Source organism: Molothrus ater, chromosome 6 (genome assembly GCF_012460135.2).
Source record: "Molothrus ater isolate BHLD 08-10-18 breed brown headed cowbird chromosome 6, BPBGC_Mater_1.1, whole genome shotgun sequence".
In the NCBI taxonomy this organism is placed as follows: domain Eukaryota; kingdom Metazoa; phylum Chordata; class Aves; order Passeriformes; family Icteridae; genus Molothrus; species Molothrus ater.
The window spans coordinates 13,396,720-13,421,078 of record NC_050483.2 but is presented as its reverse complement, the minus strand read 5'-3'; the positions used below and the strand labels follow the sequence as shown (position 1 = coordinate 13,421,078).

General features: G+C 43.7%; 1 protein-coding gene across 4 annotated transcripts in view; it reads left to right on the top strand.

The window, feature by feature from the left end:
* The first annotated feature begins 1,486 nt into the window (after window positions 1-1,486).
* SOX6 (SRY-box transcription factor 6) overlaps window positions 1,487-24,359 on the top strand; it is a 370,211-nt gene continuing 347,338 nt past the window's right edge. For 3 of the 4 annotated variants that reach the window (XM_036383763.2, XM_054515290.1, XM_036383762.2), the window contains exon 1: window positions 5,587-6,053. The gene's annotated coding sequence lies outside the window, so the exon portion shown is untranslated. Of the gene's footprint in view, window positions 1,510-5,586; window positions 6,054-24,359 lie in introns of those variants that run through there. The other variant, XM_054515289.1, reaches the window with a different exon arrangement.

Genomic DNA, 24,359 nt, shown 5'->3' with positions numbered 1-24,359 from the left:
GGCGCGTTCGGCTGCCCCGGGAGCGCTCGGTGCGGGGCCTGCGGCCGCCTCACGGTGGCGCGGTAAGCACATGGACAGGCCCGGGCGGCCGGGAGCGCGCTCCGCTCTGCCTTCCCTGGAATAACAGTCCCGGTAATGCCTCGGATAAATCAAACCGCTGCTACAGCGGCGCAGGGACGGGGGGTGCGCGATGCTCCGCGCCGGCGGAAGGTGTTTGAGCCTCCCCGGTCGGCGCAGGGCCCGGCGGCATCGGAGCGAGGGTCTGTGGCATCACAAGAGCGCGGTCTCACCTGGGGTTAGTTTCCCCCTCCCCCTCTCCGTCTCACTCCTCCCCCAGCCCCTCAGGAGAAGTTTGCAAAGAATGTGATGGAGAGTGTAAAGCGGCAGATGCCGACGCTAAGCTCCGGCTCGGTTCGGGCCCGAGGAGCTGAGCCACAGCCCCGAGCCGCCGCCCTGGTTAGCGCAGCAGCGCGCCCCTGGCAGCCGGGGTACCCGTGGGGGGGACAAACACAATGTAGAGTCAGCTTACCTCCGAGCCGAGGGACAGCCCGCTCCGGGCAGCGGGAGCAGCGCGGCTCCTGCCGCCCGCCCCGGCCGGTCCTCACCGCGCTCCGGCAGCGCCGCCGCGCCCGCCCCGCCGGGCTCCGCTCCCGCCGGGCTCCCCCCGCCCCCGGCGGGCAGCCCCCGCCTCAGCCCCGCGCACATCCGCGACTCGGGGGCACCGTTCCGAGGCAATCCTTGCCGGTGCAAATCCCCCGAGGCTTCTCTCCGCCAGAGCGTGGAACAAAATTGCCGGTTCCCCTGAGTTTTTGTCAGGCTGTGCTGGCGCTCGGGAGCAGGTAAGGCGGCTGCTGGCTGCCAGCGATTCCCGCTGCACTTGCAGCGAGCAGCAGGAGCCGGTGGAAGTGGGAGTGTGGTCTGCTCTTCATTAGGGAGGGGGGAACGGACCCTGGAGGTGATGCAGTGAAACACTTCTACTCCCTTGCATTGTGTTTGTCACAGACCACGGGCGCTCTCCTTTTATAACATTCACTTCAAGCGTTCTCAAACCCAACCGGAATAAGTTCTGATCCTCCCCTTTAGTTTACATTGGGGTTGTCAAAGGATTAAATAAATGAAACTTTATTTGACCGGGGAGTTTACAGACCCTGGGATCCCTGCGCGCTCTGGCCTTATTCTAATTCTATAGCGGTAATTACCCTTCGTTTCTTTAAGTGCAATAGATTTATTGCCTTAGAGACTATGCACAGTTTGATTGAATTATTCATTTTTTTTCTTTGGTGTAGACTGCATCTGGGGACTGATGTGACGTGTAGATTTTTTTTTCAGGAACAAAGGGAATGTGGAAATGAAAGAGAGAGGGAGAGAGAGGCTGGCAGATGTGATGAGATGCGGTGAAGGTGTATCCAGCTTGGCACTCCCACTCCTCTCTTCTCCTCTCATTGCAGCCCTGGGTGACTCTCAGGCTAACACAAACAGCTTTTCTTCCGCAGCCTGCCCTCTGTCACTGTAAGTACAACAGCCTTCTCTTATCAGCATGCAAATTCCAGCCACTCACTACCTTAGCCTGGTGTTTGCACTTTAGATTTACAGAAGGGACCTTTAAAATGAACTTTCCGAGACAGGAAGGGGTTTTCATGTCGAACTTGCTTTTATTTTCTTTGTAAAAGTTTATGTGGTTTTTCCAGTTCTCTCTCCCCCCCCCTCTTTTTTTTTTTTTTTTTTTTTTTTTTTTTGAACGGCGGGGGCGTGGAGCGGGGAGATTGTTGCTGCGGCTTTTTCCTTCGCAATCAAGATGATGCACAGTTTAAAATGAAATTAAAATCTCCTTGATCCTTTTTCTGCCAAGACAATACATTTTGTTGGCAGATGACGCTGTAAGGAATTCAGAGTTTTTGTTTTCAGGCAGATCTTTAGCTTTGAGTGTTACAAAATGCAAAGGTCCCCTAAATTTGGAGGAGTTCGCCAGAGGTTCTTGTTCTAGGGGAACTCGTATCAGCTGATGGGTTTGCTTTTGAAGAAACGTGCAGTAATTTACTTCTATCTAGTCTAACAAAACTTTTTCCCAATCGGATTATCAGGCTTTAACTTCTTTTCCTTTAGCTTTCTCTCAGATGCTGTTGATTATTTCGCAAAAGTTTCTCTGAACACCTTTAGCAAGCCTGTAACAAGCCTTCATTGTCGGACAGTGTCCGCAGAGGGAATTTATAAACATGCCTCTTAATTGTCCGGCATTAACTGGGGTGAGAGGGCAGTTTAGAAGTGGGTGAATGACTTTTAAAGTGAAATTTCTTGCCCTTTGAATCCAAAACTTCTGAGACTGTTCCGCCAACTCTGCAGGAGTTGCAGGTTTGCTGCTCAGGTTCAAGATGCGGTACGTACAACTTAGCACACAGACAGGTTGCCTCGCTTGTTGAACATTGCTTTACTTTAGGGCATTTGGTGAGACACACGGCGTAAAATGTCATGAGAGCTGTGCCCAGGTAAGTGCCCCGAGCTGATGTGAGCGCCTGCGGTCCCTTCCCTGTGCAGGCACCCCCAGCAGGTCAGCATCCCTCCTCAACATCTGCCTGCCTTTAGCCTTCCTGAAGCCAAAGCGAGGGCAGTCATCCCAAACGCGGTTTCTGAAAGTGGGGTAACGCTCCAAGTGAAAGCGTTTTCTTGTTTCTCGGCACGTGTGTACGGATCCGCACGGCGGGTGTTCACTTATGCAAACAAAGAGGGCATCACAATTATCCCCGTGCAGCGCGCACACGCACACACTCGCATTTGCATACAATGCCCAAGGAATCCTCTTTTCCTGCCGCCGAGAAGTTGCAGCTCTCCGGCGCAGCGAGTTACATCTGTAACTTAATTGATCACACAGGGGAAGCAACAAGCTGGGGAGCGTTCCTTGCGCTCCGCATGGCAGCGTGGCCGCATCCCTGCCGTGTCCTGCCCCAAGCCAGTGTCATTCCCTGCACTGGAATTTCGGGAGTGCAGCGGGATGCTCCCCCGATTTGGAGCCAGGTGGGCGGTTAGATTCAGCTGATGCCTTAATTATCTCTTGTCCCATTCCCGCTTCGTGTTTAATAAGGCGCTACATTTGAGGAGGGCTTGGGTTGTTTTTTTCCTTTCTATTTCTTGGAAGAAAAAAAAACTTCCAGCAACAAATTACTAGAGTTGCAGACTGAGGCAGACTATTCGTCCTTGTATTCTGATTTATATCTCTTTTCTTATATAGCTCATTTAATTTTTTAAAAAATCTTTTTGCGTGCCGAAGATACACTAGTTGTGCAAAAAGTCAAGGTATTTCCTTTACTTGCAGCAGGTTTAAATGTGTTACAAGGAAAGCGTTAGTGGTTAATCACGGGAATTTTTATAATTACAGATTAAAAATGACAGAATAATATCTTGAAAGGCAGCAATTTACTGTTGTTAATTCCATACACCGAGTAACTGCAGCAAGGTGAATACTTTGAATTAGCCGAATGCAGGTGAATACAAACTCAGTATTTACAATCATACAATTTCCCCTTATCTCTGAATGTCACTTTTTAAGTGTCTTTTATTAAAACTGAAAGAATGAATGGGAATTAGCTACTATGCCCTCGTCAGCTAATTTGATGATAAAGCTTCACTAGATAATTATAAAGTTCTATTTCAAGGTGCTTGCTACTTGCCGAATAGGACTTGGTTACTCCTTTTATTGTAGTGGAATTGCCGAAAATGTTGTATAAAACAGGTCCGCTATTCCAAGAGGTTCTGACTTACAACTCCTTTTCCCTGAACTCGGCTTGAGAGGGGCGATAGCACCTCGGATAGCAGAGGATGCAACGTGCATGCCTCCAGCAGTGTGTCGAGTTTTACAGCTTGTTAACAAAATGAATCAGAGCCAGGTCATATCTGTCCTGTGCCATCGCGTTAATGTTCAATTTTCATCACGTCCTGCTGAAGCCAGGTTCATTCGCAGTGGGGCTGAGTGTGCTTCTGGGTCTAACCTAGCCTGCAAATTTCTACTTGAGAGAGGAGGAAAGTGAAATCAGGCTCTCTCCTCGTCTTTTTGGCCTCTATAAGTTATGAAGCTATTTTAAAATTAAAAAGTTTGTCTGTTACTAACTGTTCCAGGCGCCTTCTGGAAAATGGGGAGAAAGTGCCAAAAATACAGAGATGAATCAACAACTTCTCTCTCTCATTTTGTGGGCTTGAGGTTGCTTTCCGCACTCCCATCTTAACAACAGTTTAGCCTAGGTGTGAATAATATCAAAAGAGGGAGACGTTCGCTCTGCAGCGCTGTTTGCCCACCTGATCTGCGGGCCCCTGACAGTTTGAAAGACTCCTTTATGTTTACCTTTGGAATGCAAAATTACAGCAGGGACACTTTCTTGGGTTTGCAGTACTCTGCCACTGGTTGATTTTCTCCTCAGCTCCTTATAGTTTTTCCCTTCTTTCTCCCAGATCTTCCAACCCCCCCCCCCCCCATCCCCAATTAGCACTTCCAAGAGAGCGTGAGTTCCTAAATTGGTATTCAAGCTGATATTCCAGTCCTTATCTGTTGCCTTTTGGTAGGCAGAGAGAGGGATATTTATATATTGCCGCTGCTAAAATTTCTCGTCGTCGCCACGAGAATCCCAACTTCAGCTCGAGTCCGTCCTAAATCAGTTTTTTCCCTCCGGCCGTACCTGTCTTTCCCTTTTCACTGCACTCACTTTTCACCTTTCTGCTGAAGCCATCACTAAATAGTTTGTGGACTCTGAGTGCCTTCTCTCCCTTTCCTCTCCCCCGGGTCCCTGTGGCTGGACTCCCATCTCTGGTGTAATTTATACTTTCCATTTCATCTCCCCCCGCCCCCCTTTTAATTTTTTTTTTTTTTTTGTAAATTTTTAAAAATTTTTTCCCCTCCCGGCCGTGCTGTGGGATCGGGCTCTTCAGAGACCCATTTATCAGCTGTCACTAAGCGCTTGCTGAGTGCTTCCCTCTCGTCGTCCGCGCTCCCTCCCCACGCCGCCAGCCCTTCCCTCCTCCTGCACATCGTCTTTTCTCCAGATCTTTTTTTTTTTTTTTTCTCTCTCCCCCTTGTAATTTTATTTTCCCGGTGTATCCCGTGAGCCGGCGGGACTCTCCCGGCGTGTGTGTGTGTCCCCCGGCGGCGGCGGAGGGAGGGCGGAGGGCGGGCCGGCCCCGTGTGACACGGCTCCCCCCCCGCGCCGCCCCGGCCCCGCGAACCGGCTCCCCCGGGACCCCCCCGCTCCCCCTCCTCCTTTTCCGGCCCCCGCCCCGCCCTCGCACCCCCTCCCCGGTAACTTTCTAGTACCTTTCCTCACCACTCCGGGCAATCAGTGGTCATTAGCGGGAGCGGAGCGGTGTAGGGTTTCATGTGTCTAATGGCCCTGTGAGTGGTGATAGCTGCGCGGGGATGCGGCTGGCAGCCCGCGCCGATTTCACTTTCTGTTTTGTGCTCACTTTCTCCGCAGTTGTTGCTCTCCCCGCTCGCTCCCAGCCTCTCTCTCTCTCTCTCTCTCTCTCTCTCTCTCTGTGTGTCTCTCCCTCCCTTCCCCTCTCCCTCCTCTCTCTCCCTGTGTTGTCTCATCTTGCCTGTGCTGTCTGGGCGGGGGAGCCCTGCCTCCTTTTGCCTTCCTCAGATCAATGCCCTGGCCACTCACTTTCTGATGTTGCACGACGGGAAATGCTTTGAATACTTACGACATGGCCGCTCACATTGATTGCCAAGATTGACAGCAGTAACCATCGCCTTCACTTGTTTCAGGAGGAAAAAAAAAAAAATGAACCTGATTGTAACCAAATCTCCAGGCAACCCATCCGCAAACTTCTAACGATCGGGATCCTGCACATCCATGGCCCGGAGAAACACCAGCAGACTCTAGTTCATTTATTTTATTTTACCGAATTACTACCCATTTATTCCTCTCCCCTCCCTCCCCCCCCCTTCACCTCCTTCCCTCTTTTTTTATTTTTTTAATTTTTTTTTTTTAATGAAAATTACCGAAGCGCGTTGCAAAAAAAAAAAAAAGGAGGCTCTCCCAGTGCTTTGTGCCACACTGGATCCCGAGGAGGTAACCAGGAAAACCAGCCCTATTGTGTTGTATACCTGTTGTTTGCTGTGGTGTGTAGTGCTGCGTGGCTTGGTGGCGGTGGCGGTGGTTTAATGGGTTTTCGCTGGATTTATGTCGCTTTGCAGGAGAGAATTCAGTTCCCCCTGCGCTGTCTTTAATGGGTTATTAGTTGCAATTGAGTGAAGCAGCAGCGTCCGGAGATAGATCTGTTGTTTAGCTTTTAACATTGCTGAATTCACCCCTTCCCCCGCCTCCCCCTGCACGATTATTTACTTTGATATCACGAGGGTGTTGTGTTTCTTTTTTCTTCCTTTTCTTTTTTTTTTTTTTTTTTTCCTCTCTTCTCTTTAGGGAAAAGTAGTTATAGTCTCGTCCCCGTGCGAGTTTCCGGGGCTGTTTGAATCCCGAGGTTTCCGAGACGTTAAGGGACCCCAGTACCTTGAAATCACAACACTTTCTCATCCTTCCCGAGTAGAGTTTATTTTAAAATGTAGTGACAGATCAGCGTTGTATTTTAAGATCACCCACGGCAGGCGAACACATGGTGCGGGAAGATATTGTACGTAAGGAACTAACACGAGAGGGAGAAAGAGAGGAAAAATAAAATCCGAAATAAATCTTTGAGAGCGGAGCGCTGCTGTCATTGCTCCCAAGTGCTCGCGTGGGTTTCTCCTGGCGGATAACCCCGAGAGACGCGGGATGGAGAAAGGCGAGGGGAGTTTAGTGGTGCTTGTGGGTTCTGCGCGAAGTTTGAGGTGGGTGAGTGCTTTGAAGTTGGCCGGGGACGGCTGCGGGGAGCACACAAAGCTGCGGGAGCGGCGGCGGCCGTGCCGCGCTCGGCCACGGCGCGGCGCTGTCCCGAGGAGCCGCCGCCGCCGCCGCCTTATCTCCGCCGGCAGAGCCCTGGATAAAGTTATACCGAAAACTTTAAAATCGATATCGCGCCCTAATTCGTGATACACAGGGAGGGGGAAGAAGGCAGTCCATCATCAGAGAGCTCTGTTTACACCCGGGGAAGGGGGAGATGCGTGCCGCTTTGTGGCAACAGTCGACCTGGGATTTCTTGCTGCCTTAGCTCTTTGCCGGAGGTCATGCAAATCGACCTTAAAAGAATGCATAAGCCATAAATTAAAATAAACCCTTAGCCAGAGGCTGATCCATAAGTAGACAATACCTAACCTGGACAAAACGGCTTCCTTTGCGAGCTGAAAAAAAGAATAGTGCCTAAACTAAATGCAAAGTAAGTTTTCAGGAAGTATTTCACTTACTATTATTACTGTTATTCTTCTTTTAAAATAAAATAGTGGCAGTTGCAACAAGCTAGCGCAGCTGTTTGCAGGCGGTGCTGCCGGATACGAGTGAGGCAAGGTGTGTCTTGTGGAGAGCTTGTTCTTTTCCTGGGTTTCACTACCTTGGAAGCTGTTTATTTCTTTGGATTGGGGATAAGAAGCCTCTTTTACCGTACAAGCAATTTGATGTTTTATCTCGGATAACGCCGAAGAGTTTATGGCCAAATCTGGGTTGTCTGCAACTGTCACATGCGCGCACACAAGCTGTGTCTGTATATAATAGTCTCGGGGCTTGTTTTTTTTCCCGCAGTTTTTGACAATTGTTCCATTCATGATCCTGAAAGGAATCATCAGTGGGAGCTAATGAGTGCGCCTCTGCGGCTTGCCCTGCTCCGGGGAGGAGCGGGCACCGGCGCTGCCCGCTCGTGTAATGCATGCACGCGTGTACCGGCGGCGGGGTCGCGGCCGGCTGTAGCCAGGGGAGAGGGAGAGCGGGCAGGCGCGATGCGGGCAGGTACCTCCAGGCGTGCCGAGCCGCCGGAGCGCGTCCCCGGGCCGGCAGCGCCGGGCGCGGCCCGAGCCGTGCGCCGGGGCCCGGAGGTCACGGCAGGCACCGCTCCCGTCCGGCCGAGCGCTGCCTCCGCTTCCTGCGGGCCGCCCCACCGTGGGCTTTGCTGCGGTTTTGTTATTCGTGAAAGGACGGGAAGGAGTGAAAGTGGCACCGTGAAAGGACAATTAGTGTTGCGTCTGAGTGGCCGGGTGGGGGGAAGGGGGGCCGCAGGGAAAGGCAGCCCGGTGGTAGCCTGGGGACGGCAGATTAGTGCTGTCCTAGGGGTGTTTCCCAAAAACAGAGAGGTGAAACTTTCTGTGATAAAGTAATATATCTTCGCCTGCTGTTCGTAGATAAGGTATATGTTTATTAAGCAAATTTAAATAGCCTTCGGCACACAAGCGGCACTTTGTTCCTGCTGCTTTCTTTTACCCTCACTTTAACATTTTTTTGCCATTTCCATCTTCAGTGCTGATCGTGAGGACAGGAGAACAGTTCTACCCAGTCCTCAAACAGAGTTTGAAGTCCAAAAATTAACGAATTTCCCTTTCTGTATTCGTGTAATGGAGCAATTTTGAAACCTGTTTTGAGACTTCGACTTGACTTGACTTGTTTTATTGACGTGCTTGTGCCCACTCATTTAATTAAGCCATTATAATACCATAAAGTAAATAATAAGAATGAATGTGAGATATGTGCATGCAGCCTGCCATTAAATACGAACATTTCCCTGGAAAGGACCCTTTAAAAAACTTTTTTTCAGTACCCCATGATTCTTTGGCAAGATCTTATTGCAGGTTTTTGTTTTGAGCCAGGATATTTCGTGGGTTTTTGTGCTCATGACGTTACATGCACACTACGCTTGGAATATAAACAGCAAGCGTACCTAGCAGCTCATTCTAGTAAAACTAAGGAATAATTATTTATAGTGAGTACATTTAAAAGAAAATAATGAGGTCATTTGGAGTATGCTGCAGTTTGAAGTAGCTCGACACCTGGCAGAAACTACATACGCGTTTTCTTCAGACTCTGCACTATCCATAACTTTTCCTTATAATACATTCTTGTGTTAAGTGAGAAAGGCTGTTTGTAAAACAATCCCCTGGCTGGTTCCAGTATTGGGTGAAGCTGATCCTGTAATGGCATTTTGTTTTGAACAGTTGCTGTAGTTGAAGTTCCCTCATAAGGTAAGGTGGCACTGGGTCTGAAAGGAGGTCCAAATGCCACATTTATAATTAGACTGCCAATTCAGCACATTGTATCTATTGCTATACAGGGATATACTGCTGTGTCTGGTCTCTCAATAGACTGTATTCAGAATTAGCCAATTCAACTGCTTAAACTTTGGAGTCAAATTTAGAATAGGCAATGAGAGAAGGAAAGAAAGAAAACAATAATGCTTTCTTTTTTTCCCTCAGCTAGCTATTAAAAGCCAAAGAATATACGGAAACCAACCCAGGCACTGCTCTTGGAAGCCCTGCACCGAGCGCAGCCTGGCCAGCCTCGCCTGCAAAACCATTTTGAAGCGCGCTTCTCCAGGGGGAGGGGAAGGTGAGCCCTGGGCATCGCTCCCAGCGCCGCTCTCCAGGCCGCTTCCCGGGCCGCGCCGCCCGCCCGCAGCCGGGGAGGGGGAGCGGGGCCGGGGCCGGCGGGTCAGCCCGGCCCAGCTCAGCCCGGCCCGGCCCGCCCTGGGCTGCAGCGACCCCCGGGGCGGGCCGGCCCCCGGAGCCCCCGGTCCCCGCTCGGGGCGGGAGCGGCCGCGCCGGGGACCCCGCACGTGTGCCCGCCGTGTCCCCGGGGGGCTGGCGGCTCCCGGCCCCTTCCCTCCTGTCACACTCCTCTGGCCCCGCTTCCCCCGGCCTCCTCGCCGGGAACTTTAATTCATTCAGCGATGAGCGCCTAAGAGGCCCTTTGGTCGGCAGTCTCGCATCCTCTGCTAAACGCATTATTCCGTCCCTCCCTCCCTCCCTCCTCCCTGCAGCGCAGTGCTCCGTCTCGGTTCTGCTGGGAGGCTGAACTGGGCTGCCTCAGCGCTCCCTCGGTTTCCTTCTCTGCTAGATGGCAGGGTGCAAGCCAGTGCCATGTGTATAACACAGCATAAAGGGAGCGAGACAGATGGCTGTCTCTCCCTGCACGTTCCTGACTCTCCGCTCAACTTATGTAACTGCTGCTTTTCTTCCTTTTTTTGTGTTTACGCACCGGGGAAAGCGACAAGAGAAACAAAGTGGAGCCCATCAGTTTCACTGGTAAGGCCACGAGTGCCTTAGCAGCAGAAAATACTTGTAGGAAATAATAGCTGATGTCCAAAGTTAGTTGCCTTCACTTGTCAGCTTGGTTTTGTTCACAAGTGGGAACTGCCAGTGCTTGTTCCCTCGCCAGTGGTTTTTAATATGTGGCCAACAACGGATCGTGGTCATTTCCCACCAAACTACTTCTGCTCAACAGGAAAAAAAAATCTCTTTGGACGTGTTTTTTGCATCTTTGATCGTATTTTTAGTCCAAAGTATCCACATATCCCTGCAGTTCTTGGAGGCCTTAAAATAGCTTGTGGCAATAAAGGCCAGAGCTTTGCACGATGATAGCAATAACAAATACTTTTTTTTTTCTCAGTTGGCATTAGAAAGTTTCTGTAGTCCTCTTTTATCTGCTAAACACTGTGATCACCTTGGGAGATAACACTTCAGGAAGCATATCTATCAATCTTTTACACTTGGGTAGATTTCTGCCTTGGAAGTGTATAGATCACACTCCAAAGGCTTCAGTCGATCAATTTATTTATTTATTTACTTCCCAGAACAAAAATTACTTTGGAAAGAGACGCCAGGATGCACTTGGCTTTCCACCCCCCATACAATGGGATGTTGTATATTTCCTTTTTTCCACAGTGTCACTTTAGAGATCAGCGGGCTCCTTTGGCAGACCTTGCGTGTAATGGCTAAAGTTTTCCAAAGTTATGTAAATAGGGGTGTTTGTGTATATGTGAACTATGTCAACTGCAGCCATACAGAGACATATTTTTAAAACATTTCAGTTGGTACAGTGAATCACAGAGGCAGAGCCTTGAGACGTTTCTGCATGGTGTCAGAACCCGGGAGAGAAGTGCTGCTGTGTGAAGTGCTACTCGTCAAGTAGCAGCAAAACACACAGAGGTGCATGTTTCAGGTTTGCACTCTAGCAAGCTGGTTTCTGTTCGTCCCTTTCAGTGGCTTTTTGTGTAATTTTTATTTACACTACTTTCTGTTTTTCCTTAGGTTTTTCCTTAGGAACAGCAAGAATGGGAACTTTAAGGGGACTTATTACCAAGTCACAGAAACTGAATTTTATTCTCTTTTGTATGAACCATTTGGAGTTTTTTAGACACACGATTCTCCCACAGTATGTATCTGTACATGTGTCATTCATTGCAGGCCTTTGCATCACATTATGAAAACAACAAAACACCATAAAATTCTATCAGTAGTAAGGCTGTGTACTGGACTGGCGTGATGTCTGTCTGAAATACGTGCCTATTTATTTAGATGTAGCTCTGCAGAGAAGACAGGGATCTGATAGATGTATTTGCTGGAAAGCAGCCGATTTCTGCAGTGATAAAACCGGATAATTACATGTTCCCAAAGCCTTTTCAGCACAGAAGTAGGTGTTCTTTTAAAACAGTATTCTGTGGCAACAACAAATATTTGTGACATCATTGTAAGAGATTTCCTGCCAATTTTTAGTTTACTGTCTTTCAGAAAGTCTAGAGTTCTTTGGAACTCGTGAAACTGCTACAGATACCCATCGTATATTCAAGTATTCAGTGAAGTTTTAAATAATTCTCTTTCAATTAGTACAACAGGAGCCTGAAAAATGGATTTTCTCTTAAAGAAACAAGAATCAGTACACAGACATTTCTCTCCTCCTCTTGTATATTTTAAAATACTCATATCAGTTTTATGTTTACTGTTTTGTCTTCTTAAATTAAGAAGATATAAACCAGCATCCAAAGTCTGAAAATCGTTGCTTGGAAATTAGTTCAATCAAATATTTCTTGAATCTTGTGAATTGGAAAGACTAAGATAAAATTAGGTATATTTTTAAACTAGGTTAATCAGAGTAATTCCTTTATAGTGCAGAATGGATCAATGGATGTTTTTTTGAAGTCAGGCAAAACATTCCATCAAGTTAATGTGTTTAAGGGTATCATATCAGGGACAGACAGGTACTAGCAGTGATAAAAAACAGATAACCTGCAACAAAATGATTTACAGATGGGCCATTATCATCTATAGAGAGCTTACACAGATCATATTCTTTAGAAAAAGAGAATGTAATTCTACAGAGCTAGCAGAATTACCTAAATAGGTCTGAATATTTAATGTTTTTTCTGAGTGACTAGTAGAATTTGTCAAAGCAAAATTTTTTAGCCTTCTTATGGCTAGCATATTAATATAAGATACAGGAAAGTACTGGGTTTGTATTTCAAGTATTTTTGTGTTAATTTTACCTGTTTGTTGAAGTAAAGCTTGGGAAATGTTTTGCTTCTTCTTGTGCAAACTTTGTAGTGCACACCTTTAAAATATGTCCAAGAATGTAGGATCTGAATTTAGAAAAAAAAGGTGAAAAGTTTGATGTTAGTGATTTATTAGATTTCAGAACCTATTCCATACAGCAAGTGGCTGAGTTGCATCTCTTCCATCGTTGGCGAGACAGGATGTCATTTAAATATTTTTTCTTTCTTCTTCAGCTACACAGAAAGGTGTAGTCAATTGTGTCTTCAGTCACTGGTAGACTGACATAAGGCAATAGGAAACTCTAAAACCTCTGAGGTGCAGTATTGATTTGATTCCTAACTGCAAATCCTTCATATCATTGCTCCAAATATCTAACTTTACACCAATATTACCCATTCTTTTTATAGTGACACCATGCTTAGTAAAAAACTTCTAAGCACTGAGGTCAGGTGTTGAGATTGGATTCTAGTTTATTTTTTATGAATCAGATAAAGATTTCTGTGCATGAGACCGTATGTGAAGATGAGAGAACAAGAACATTTCCATATCAAAGGCAATATATCTGAGGCTGCATAGTAATTAAAATGCAGTGGTTTGGACTCTGTGCACTAGCACTTACGCAGAGCGTTGTTGGGACCTTGTGCAGCATGCAGGCGGTTGTCTCTCGCATACTTCTAGAAATATACTTATAATTTTGTACAAACATTTATGCCAGTCCACACTTTTCTGTGGATAATTTGTATTTCATCCAAACCATTCAAAGTAGAAGTTATTTTTTGAGCAACCCCCTCATTATGGCTTTTGTGCATCAACTATTTTTATTCTGGTTGTTTGTATTTCCTCTTACCAGAATGATGGCTTGTTTATAGTCATATTTTTTTGTGTATTTCACTAAGACCCCTTCCATATACCACTGAAATTTTACGACGTGCATAAAATATCTTGTATTAGAAACAAAAATGCTAATATCTTTTCAGATTTATTGCAAATGGTGTGATTTCTTACATACCATACTTTATGGCAAATTAAATGCATGTGCTGGAACATAATATTTTTAATGAAACAATATGTGTTTACTAATTCCAACTAACTGTTACCCAGCATAAGGAGAATTTATATATTACTCCAAGGACCTGCCATTGTGGGAAAATTGACATAAAATACTGCAGGGCACTCCCTATCTGGAAACTCTTTTCTGGAATAAATGTGACTTTAATTCCTGAGTGCATCACCCTGAGCTGTTCCGGAAGGGCTGCTGTTGAATTGTTTACTTCATAAACCCTGTTGGTCAGTGTCCCAGTGTGGAGGAGGCAGAGCCTTCTGTGAGTTTCCTCATTACTCACTCAGAGATGCTCGTTCCACAGAGGCTCTGTCCATTAAATGCTCCAGAACTACTGGAGGTGAAGCTTTTAGGAAGTCTTTGTGCTTTAAGCAGATGTTTGCACCCTGATTGTATTGCAGCAATCTTGCAGCCTTGCTTAGTTTTGTCCAGTTTTAGGTGATGATTGATGGATGTGTCCATGGGTACTTGGAGCTGGAATCCCACCCTTCCAGAGACTGTTCTGCTGCCTCTTACATCTGGGAGATTGCTGTGGATGGGCTTGTTCCACCAAGCTCCTGACCATTTGTGGTTAGTGAAAACCCATGGTATTTTTGCACTCGTGGGGGGGTTAACCTCAGTGTCATGGCCTAATTCCAGCTAAGATAGGATGGAGTTGCCCATCTACATTCTGACAGTTTTAACTAGCTCAGTGAATCCTCACTTCCTTTCCTCAGTGTAGTAGCTGTGCTAAGGGCACTCACAGCATTTTACCTCAGAAGGGCCAAATCCACCTGTTGAAGTAATAGGTGGAACTAGATGAGGACTCAGATTTTGGGAGTTTCTGGAGAAGAGCAGTGACATATAAGCCAGTCTGACTGGCTTATTGTTATTAGAATGAGCGTTTTGAAGGATTTGATATATATGGAATTTGAATGTTGAACTATTTCAGAGGAATATTTTGATATAAGTTGGTATTTGACAGATTCTCAGCTGGTATAAGCCAGTGTAACTGTTTACTTAAGCAGGAGGGTGCCTTTTTACTCTAGCCACAATCACATTCTTCGGCCAGGATGCAGTTCCTTCTGGGTTCAATGGAAAGAACTTTTTGTGACAGTGTGGGGATGGGGCTCGTGTGTCAAGGCCCTGTTTGCATTGGATTAACTGTAGAGAATAATTTTGTGTCAATCAGGGTGGAATCAGGTTTGCTTACATGATGTTTTTTATGGCTTTAGGGTGATATTAACAGGAATTCACCTCATATAAACTACATGTTAGACCAACTGACCTCCATATCTATCTTCCAGCAGGTCTTCTGGTGCAGTATATTATGCAGCATGTGGGGGATTCTCACTGCTGGCTTGCTGGCTTCCTGTAATTGTGGGGACTGTCTGTGTGTTTTGCTTTTTTTTGTTTTTCTTTCATTCATAGCCGATCTGCTGAGGGCAGATTATCTTCTTGCAGGTCCTTTCACATTTTTCTTCTGCTAAGGGATTCATGTAGGTCACTGCAGTGGGAATATACGTTATTCGACGTTTAGTGCAACTATATGTAGATATGCACATGGCATTTTTTTAATGTCCCTAAGTAGTTGTGTTTCAATATATATTTAGTAGTGATTTTGTTATGGTAATCCCTGTGAGTGAAATTGAGTATTCACCTCTGGTTTGCATGCATGCATTCTTACATTCTGCTGTCTGTATCTACTCTCATTGCTTAACCAAAAGGTCTAAGATGAATTCCAGGAAAATCCTTTCATGCTTTCAGATTGCCTTCTATAAGTCCTAGTTCCCTTTATGCTACCTGTTCTTTGCACATGGAAATTATGGTGCTCAGAGTGTTTCTCTTCGGAAATAACAATGGATCTTCATTTATTTCAAAGCAAGTTAGATATGACTGGCTTTTCACCTTGATTTTATGAGCTAGAAGATGGTAGATTGGTGTTGGGATGGGATGATGGCTACACAGACTGTGAGGGGTCAGTTTGGAGAAGAGTAGTGAGATAGAAAAATGTGAAACAGAAGAGACCAAGAAAGAAAGGTATTGCAGCATGATGCTCTAGAAAAATAAGTAAGACAAAGCATATTCTCATTCTCATGTGTGTCTGTGCTTACCCTCAACAGTCAGCCTGGGCTTTAAGGAGCCAAGTCTGCCGTATATTCAAGCAGTTCAGTGGGCCCTTGTTCCCTGGTTTAAATATATTCCCTCAACCTCTGGTGAAAGCCAAAGGCTTTTTTTTTCCGTGCTAGTCTACACAGTTTTTCCTCCTGGTTTGTGTTTATCTTCAGTCAGTGATAAGTCTCATTATTTTTAACTTCTCTACCCCCTCTAGACAAGAGAGGTTCAATCTGTGATGTTTAAGAATGTAACAAAAGCTCTGATTAGCAGTGGCAGTGAAGCCACCCCGGTGTGTATTTCACTGCAGCCATGCTGCCCTGTGTTTTAGGGCTGCATGGGTGTGCCCACTAAAGGTTGATTTGAAAACACCATTGCAAAACACTCTGTGATGGAATGGGATCAAATTACAAACACAAACTCATCTTCTACGCAATGGTGTGGAAGTGAAAGACTTTGAATGCTGTGAGTGCTGTATAGTCTTCTTAGGGAAAGAGAAAATGTGTATGGGAGATTAAAATCTCCCATACCTAAAAAAAATACCTAAAATCTCCCGTACCTAAAGAGTTAGTACTGAGAATTACCTGGGGTTTCTAATTTGTGAAGTCTTTCCTTGGACAGGTTGAATCAATTTTTCACAATATAAGTGTAACATAGCCAAACCCAAAAGGAGCAGAAGGAAACTCTTTTGCTGAATCGTTTGTATGGGTGATTTCCATTAGAAGTGCAAACATCAAGGTTTAAGCTGTTGCTTTTTTACTTCTGATGAATCTCCACCCCAGTCAAAGTAGCACAGAAATCCTAGGATATCCAATAAACCAGTAAGAGTCAAATCCATCCCCAAACTGGTTTTGATTGCCCTGTTCCTGCTGTGGAAGACTTTTCTATTTCAGTAATTCTGCTTGGGATGATTAGATAAAGAAGGTGAAGGCTCGTTTCCCCTCACACTGGTGAAGCGTGGCTCCCACATGATACTTCCTGTCTTTCACATATTGTCCCTTTAGTCTCAATAGCAACTGGATGCAAATCAGGGTGGCATCTGCTGGTTTGTTTTCAGCTGACCGGGCTAAACAGCACATACGGAATGTACCGCCAGGAGGCTGTGACCTCACCCCAGACAAGTGACATTCCCACAAGTAGGTAATGAAGCACCCCTATTGAGTGCAGCTGAAATCCAAATCCTCAGCAGAGTTATTACATATTCAGTTTAAACAGCTCTCCCAAACTTTAAAGCTCTCCCTTGATTTTTTTTTTTTTTTAAATCCACTCGCTGTTGTAGCTGGAACCGCCGCTGTCTCTGGTCTCTGCTGATGCCACACTGTGCTGAATTGGGCCTTCTTGAAAGTGTGTGGGAGAAAAGAAGGGATGAAAAAACAAAGGGAGAGGAAGAGGAGGGGAAGGGCTATGAAAGGACAAAGATGGGAGGGAAGAGTGCCTGAATGCATATATAATTGAAATGAATAGTAACTGTAATGCTTGTATTGCTGTTGAACATGCATAGAGATTTTCTGTAGTCACATAGTATTTGGATATATCTTGATCTATGCAGATTTTAAAAACTTCTCTATATAGGTGGTGTAGTGCTATCTTCTGAAGAAGATAACATGCAGTTGTTGAAGAAGTCCCTTTAGTGCTTACAGTATTCAAGAATGAATTCTGTATTCATTTTATTTTGCTCATCAGGTTATTGACATCCAATTCTTTGGGACACAAGTTATCTGTCCTTGCTGTCTGAGAAAATGTAGGTTTCTGGGAAAGGTTTGAGGGGATCAGTTTGGTCATATCAGTATTTTTTAGAAGTGTACATAAATATTATTTATAGTGATCAGTCTGTGAATGGTTAGCACGAATCGTAAACATTTTTGTGTTTTACCGATCATTCTGACAACTGGTTGATAGCATATATTTTTGAAAGGATTAATAGATTCTAGGTGATCAGTGTAAATTAGTAATCCCAATATACTTGCACTCCAGTTTGTGGTCTGAGTGTTGGATGTGAAATGAGATTTTATTTGATATCCTTTTGATCTTGTTCTTGATGAAGTTTTGAGACTAGCTAAAAGCAAAGCAGAAATTAAATAGGTACTTTAGAATCTGAAGTAGTTTCTGGGGATGGAAAGGGAAGGAGAATACTTGAATGAGAGGAAACAAAAGGAAGAAAGGGGATAGGATGTAAAGCAGACAGACAGGAAAAAACCCTAGGATGTGTGGGGGCAAATCAGCATTAGTGGTTGCAGCCTTTCAAGGCATACCTAATTACTTTATTCTCCTTCTTCGCTTAGCCTCTTCCAAGAACTTTCCAAGAACTGAGGATGTGATATCAAAATCAGCACTTTTGTCACTCACAATCAAATGGGATATTAATTGAGGTTAGAGGGGGAGTAATGATTGAACAGCTGTTGATAACTGGGATGTAACAACCTCCAGAACTGTGAATATTGTGTTATGTAAAAGGAAAAGAGTTTTTCTATATTCTTAGCTTTCTGGAAAAGAGTGCAGTTCTTGTGCTTTCAGCAATAAGTTTTTCTGGACTTCCTGTGGCAGACAGTTCTTTTAGAAGAGCTGGACCAGGGCCTGCAGCCTTCCAGCTGTGTGTGTGGTAGGCAGGGCTGGGCCCATGTTTCAATAACTGAGATGCAGAGGTAACAAACAGGGAGCCACTCCAAAACCACAAGAAATGTGATGCTTTATCACAAAAGACGCTGAGCCACTGGAACTTCCAGAGAAGGATCTGTATATCCTTAATGTTTCTTCTCAGGGTGCCCAGGGTTAGCAGGATCATTCATTACTGCGGCTTCATTGGAATTCTTAAGCCACGGAGCATATATTAATGCTTTTTCTTGGTGAGTGCTGGGGACCAGCAAATGGATCCCCATAGCAATGTTCCATCTAGCTAAAGCTGCTAGATCGTGGCAGCCGACTGTCTGATTATTTTAGGATCGCTCTATGACTGGTTATGCATGTTCACTATTTCATTTCTATGCCACAGTGTAATGCAGTTGTCCAAATGAGGCACAGCAGCCACTGCACAAAATAGCTATCCACAGTTTGTTTCAAATTTTGTTTCTGACATAAAGGTGCATGTGGTTCATTCTATTCCCTCTAAGTTGCTCTGTGCAATTACTCGCTTGATTAATGTGTCAGGATCTTACAAAGCTTCTTTAAAGTTCAGATTCTAATAAAATGACTTTACTTGTGTTTAAAAATATTTCATTTCAGAGCTGTTTTTTTTTTCTTTTGCAATGAATAGGGCCCTGAAATAAAAAAAAAAAAAAGGCAGAACATTAAACAAACAACCCCTTTTGCATGCAGATAAAAGGCTGTTTAATATTAGCCATGATTTGTTTGATGTGCAAAATTAATTTATTTGCATTTTGCTCTTCTGGTATTTTGCTTGTCCAAAAGCAGACTCAGTGTCACACTTGGGCCTCCCTCTCCTTGTGGTGAATTCCAGAGTTGTGGTGAAGGCAATTGCTGGGTAAAGAGATTCTCATTTGCCAGAAGCCATTGACAGCTACAGGCTGCCTGTTGTCTGGTGCTGGAGACATAATGACTACGATCAAAAGTGTGAAGAGCAGTTTGCCTCTTCTCACCATTTTTGTATTAAAATAAATAGCAATGACGAATTAGAGAGCTAGCATTTATTCCCAGAATTCATTCTTACAACTGAACTGGGCAGAACATTTGTGTTTTCTCAGACAGAGGAGTTGATGGGTTTTGGTTCTTTGTCTAGACCTAGGGGAGAGTATGTATGTATGTATTTATTTATTTACTTATTTATGGGTGTTGAAATCTGAATTTGCTGTTTCTGTGTGATTCACATCTTTAAAGTGAAATTCAGAGTTATGGACTAAGACAGGTAGAAATCTCATATGCTTGAGCTCTTCCAGGTCCAGCTCCTAACACTCGAGGGTTCAAGTCCTCGAAGATACCAAGTGCTCTGGTCCTAGTTCAAAAAACTATCCAAGCACATAGTGAGCTTTAAAGCCCAGGAATAATCTCAGTGGGAATGAGACTATGTTTGTGCTTAAAATTCAGCATGTAGTTAAGTACTTCATTGGACTGGGGCCAATGTGCTTAGCACTTTGGAGGGCTGAATCCTTATTCACTAGTGGTGGTTTATATATTTTTTTGGCTTATGAATTTCCTCACTGACCTGCTCCTTTGTTTAATGGTCAGCCCGCTACATGGTCAGGATTAAAAACTTCTGGGGCTTGTTTTGTCTAGAAGCCTATGGATAATCTCCAGAGGGAATGGCTCATTTTACATAATTACTGATGCTAAATAAATATGTTCTTTATAATCAACTTGTGTTTAATGTGAAATTGCTAAGATTTTTGATCAGGAGACCAACATTTGACCCAGATTTTATTTCTTCTTTTTTTGAACTATGTTGTTTATCCACAGAAATTAATAATGCCTGTCTACTGTTAGTTTATAAAATTCTGAAAATAAATTGTATTTGTTTATATTGACTTTTCTGTTTCTAAGGTCTCTCTGCTTCCAACCACCATTTTTTAAAACTTGTTCCAAATGAGCATTCTTCAGATAATTATTAGTAGGGAGCTTTATCTGAGCTGAGATCTCTAGGCAGTACTGTCAGATATTTGGTCTTGATTCAAAATGTCTTGGCCATGTAAGGTAATGGTTGTAATTGTTTTCCTCCTCCTCCTCCTCTCACCTGTTCTGTTAAGAAGCATAATCTTGGCCCTACCTCAGTAGTGGTACAGAAGCCAGAAAATCTTTTTTCTGTAATTGCGTGGTTGCTATTGCTGTCAATTATATATAAATTTTAAACAAATATTTGTCCATTATTCCCAAATTCCTGACCAAGCATCACAAAGGCTCAATTGAACAAATTGAATTAAAAAAAAAAAAAAGGAAAAAAGGAAGCTGGGGGAAAATCCTAGATGTCTCCAGCAAAGGTAATGAATGTCATTTCTCCTCAGCAGGAACAAACCTTGATCTTTTCAAACCTCTGAGGGAAAACACTTCCATTGTCTCTGTAAGAGTTTTTGCTTGCTCCCACCAGGATGGAATAGGGGTACAGTTAAGTGCTAGCTTAAATCTTGACTGTTTGTCTTTCCTTTTATGCTCTGTCTTTAAAATAGCTGAGGAAAAGTATTTATATAGCCTAGATTAGAGTGTAGACAGGCATGTTGTTGCACGTCTAGCTGGAGGGACAGAAGAAATCATACGTTTGGCTGCTCTTTCCTGCCTCTCAGCTGAGGTGCAGTAAATGGCTGTGGGATCACTCCAAACGCGATGGCACAGGCGGCCAAGGGAGCTGCTGGAACCACGGCTCAGCCCATGCAGTGGCTGGGTGAGGGACAGCCAGTCCTGGCAGGGACAGCAGTTCTGGTTGCACTCCTAGGAGAGGAGCAGCACACACCTCTGATGCAGCCTGGGGAGGAGAACTTGGCGTTATTGATTGTTTTGATGCTGCCACAGACCGTGATTACTGACATGTTACCTTACTCACGGAGCCCTTCTCTCCTCTTGTGCAATCTGCTGCCACTACAAGGTATAAAGAATGTCTCCAGCTCAGCGCCGTGGTTAGTGTGTTTAAGTGTGCTCTGGGAGCAGATGCTAAGAGCTGCAAATGTATGAGCAGATAAATTTAATGCTGCTGGATGGACGTGTGCTCTGAATCCACCAGAAAAATGTAATTTCCTATTCAGTGCCAGTAAGGTCCTTCATGCTTAAACCACTGTGACTATTTTTTTTGCCAACTACCAGAGATTCATTGAAGGAGGAGGGTGAAGCACAGATACTTTTGAAAACATTTATCACCTTAAGACTTTTAAAATCAGATAGCCTGAGAACGCTTTAAAGAAATTTAAATGGTAAAAGTGTTCCCAGTTCTATGAGTAGTGCCAAATGTGCCAAAAATTGTGCCACTGACATTTTTATCTCAATCTGAGTTCAATTTTCTGTTAGTGATGACTATTTTAAAAATATTTTTGCTATTATTCTAGAGGTTTATTCAGCTTGACAGTTGTAGGATTAAGCCTTACAAACAAAAGGATAATATATCCTATGTTTACAAGTTAGCCAGAGGCCAGGTTTTATAAACTTTAAAAATACAGCTATCGCTAGTTTATAAAATAGGCTAGTCAGCTTTCCAAGAGAGAAAATAAATCCAGCAATGGAACTGATTTCCATGGCAGCCTGGTACTCTCATATATAGTAATACATTTTGACCTAAAGCAACGTTACACGTGAATCTTAAAAATGTTTTGAAAGAGGTAAAAATACGGAGCACAAAGCAGACACATATGGGACTTGATTGTGTGAGTATCTCATCCCCCCTCTGGGACGCTTTAGCTCCCTGGAAAGGGGCACTGGGAAGAGGCATTCAGTGCCATTCACAACAGGGGACACTCAAGATTTTGGAATCTGATCTTTCCAGTGCTTTCTGACAATAGGAGCAATGGTTTTCATTAGTCAAAAATCTGATAGTAAGTTCATAGGTGGACCTGTAAGCACCTATGTTAGCAACAGAGGGAAGTATCTTATGTTTTCTTCAGAAGGCCAGCTAGGAATACTTTTAGTCTTAAAATTTCAATTCAAACCCTAAAGAGATCTAATGATCATAGCAAGAAAACAATAAATTCCGGAAAAGAATTTAAGATGCGTAGGGCAGCACAAGGATCTTTATTTACAAGCATGAAATGTAAAGAAATTCCACATAAAACCAGATTCCTGTTTTATAATTTGCAGCATAGAAATAATTAATCTTCACATCAACTGTATTTGCAAGAGGTGAAGAGAACATCTATGGCTGCGGTGCTGGATATTTTTATTTAGTGTGGTTTGTTTGTTTGTTTGTTTGTTATTTAGTAATGTTGCTCTGTGGGATTTGCCAGTGACTCTGGTGCACAGGTCTCCTGTAGCACTGAGGAGGTGCTGCCCTGTTAGTTCTCAATCTTGTCACTTCTGGGGAACAGCAGTGAAACTGTTTGTTCCTGACAGCAGACAGCCCCACTGCACGGCCCTGGTTTCATGTTACATTAAGTATTAGCGCTGTTCTTTCAGGAGCTATTATGCTGTGACATCAAAGATTTTCTGACAGGGCAGTTGTAGGTTAGCACTGAAGTTGTCTACTGAAATTTTTAAGAATGGAATTAAATATATATGATCAGATTTAATATGAGAGATCAGAAACTGCATATAAAATGGAGTTAGTGGTTAAAGAAAGCTGCAAGAATAATTATTTGGTTTGGCCTATTTGTCCTTTCTTGTCCAAAGCAATTTTTATTGCCTTTAATTTCTATAGCAGTTCCAAAAATACTGCCATATGTTAACATTTTTGTGCAACTGCTTATTTTCTGAAAAATGTGTGAAACAGGAGGAAAAGATCTTTTATAAAATAAGTGTTCACTATAGCCCCTGCAATGCTTATATAAATTAACCCTTGAACAATAATTGTAATAGCCCAAATTATTTTTTTTTACTGATTGCCTAATTACTTAAAAGGATTGAGATACACATTTTAAATGGTAAGAAAGCAATGTAAATGGTGAGCAAATGCTTAATAGTGATCACTTAAACTTCCATCTTTTTATAAGAGAGGAGCTGTAGCTGTGCATAGATTGCAATCTCAACTGCAGCCCTTTGGAAATTCTGAATCCAGTTTCTGTGTGACTTACTGGGAAGATTATAGGAATTTGAAACTTACTGTCTGTGTAGCTGTTCAGGACAGAAAAAAAAATCTTGAACATGCGCAACTTCAAATGTTCCTGTAGATTCTTATGTGGTGAAATCAGCGTTGCTACAACTATAAAATTACTATTATGCTCTGATGAGGCAAGTTCAGTGACAGGAAATATCAAAATTAATTTTGGAAACACATGCCTGCATATTTTTGATTACGTTACTAAGGCATTTCTTCCATTTAGTATCAAGCAAGTGAATCATCCATTAAAAATGAAAATGTGTACAATAGAGTAGTACTTTCCCAGTGGGGAAAAAAAAAAAAAAAACCAAAAAATCACCACAACTAGGAAGTAGAACAATGCTGTGTAGTCATAAGACAGAAGACACCAGTGCAATTTTTGCTATATATGTAATACTTTCAGGCATGATAAAAATTACTTAAAGAATGTATCTCTTTCTTTGTAGTGGGGTCTTTCTGTCTCTTTCTCTCTCTCTTTCTCTCATTTTTGTGTATGATTACAAAGTCCTTTCTCAGGTAATCTGTTTATTTTGGGATTGTTCTGTTCACTGAAAGCTTGCAGGGTGAAATCTGAAGTTGATCTAGCAGTAGAATATGCTATTTGTGCTATGCTGATTGACCAAAACTGGCTGTATGATAGCTTTGATCAGGCATAATGATTTTAGTTTATTTAGATAACATTGCTTGACTTCTCCTTTGGTTTTGCTGCATTGCAACACTCTTATCAGCAAATCAAAATCTTTATGGCTGAACATTCAGAACCAGATAGTTCAGAATGAAAACTCAACCCTTTATATGGATGTGTGAAGCTCTGGGAATAGTGGCACTCCCCTTAGGAAATATTCGCTGACAGGTGGCAACAGTGGAATACAAAATTATCCTTTAGCTCTGTAATCTCAAATCACAACATTTAAAGTGTATATATAGATATATTAAAAGAAAATGTGGATAGGAGAGCTGGGGCTTTCAGGGAATTTTTCAAGTGATTATAAAGATACATGACAAAATCTGATTAGCTACTGTGGCTAAAGTATTTGTTGAGTAGTTCTAATGCCCTCAAGAGCATAAGATTGTAGGTAAATTTCTCTATGATGTAAAGCTGTGTTTTAAAACAGATTTTTAATGAACAGGATGTGCTATCAGGA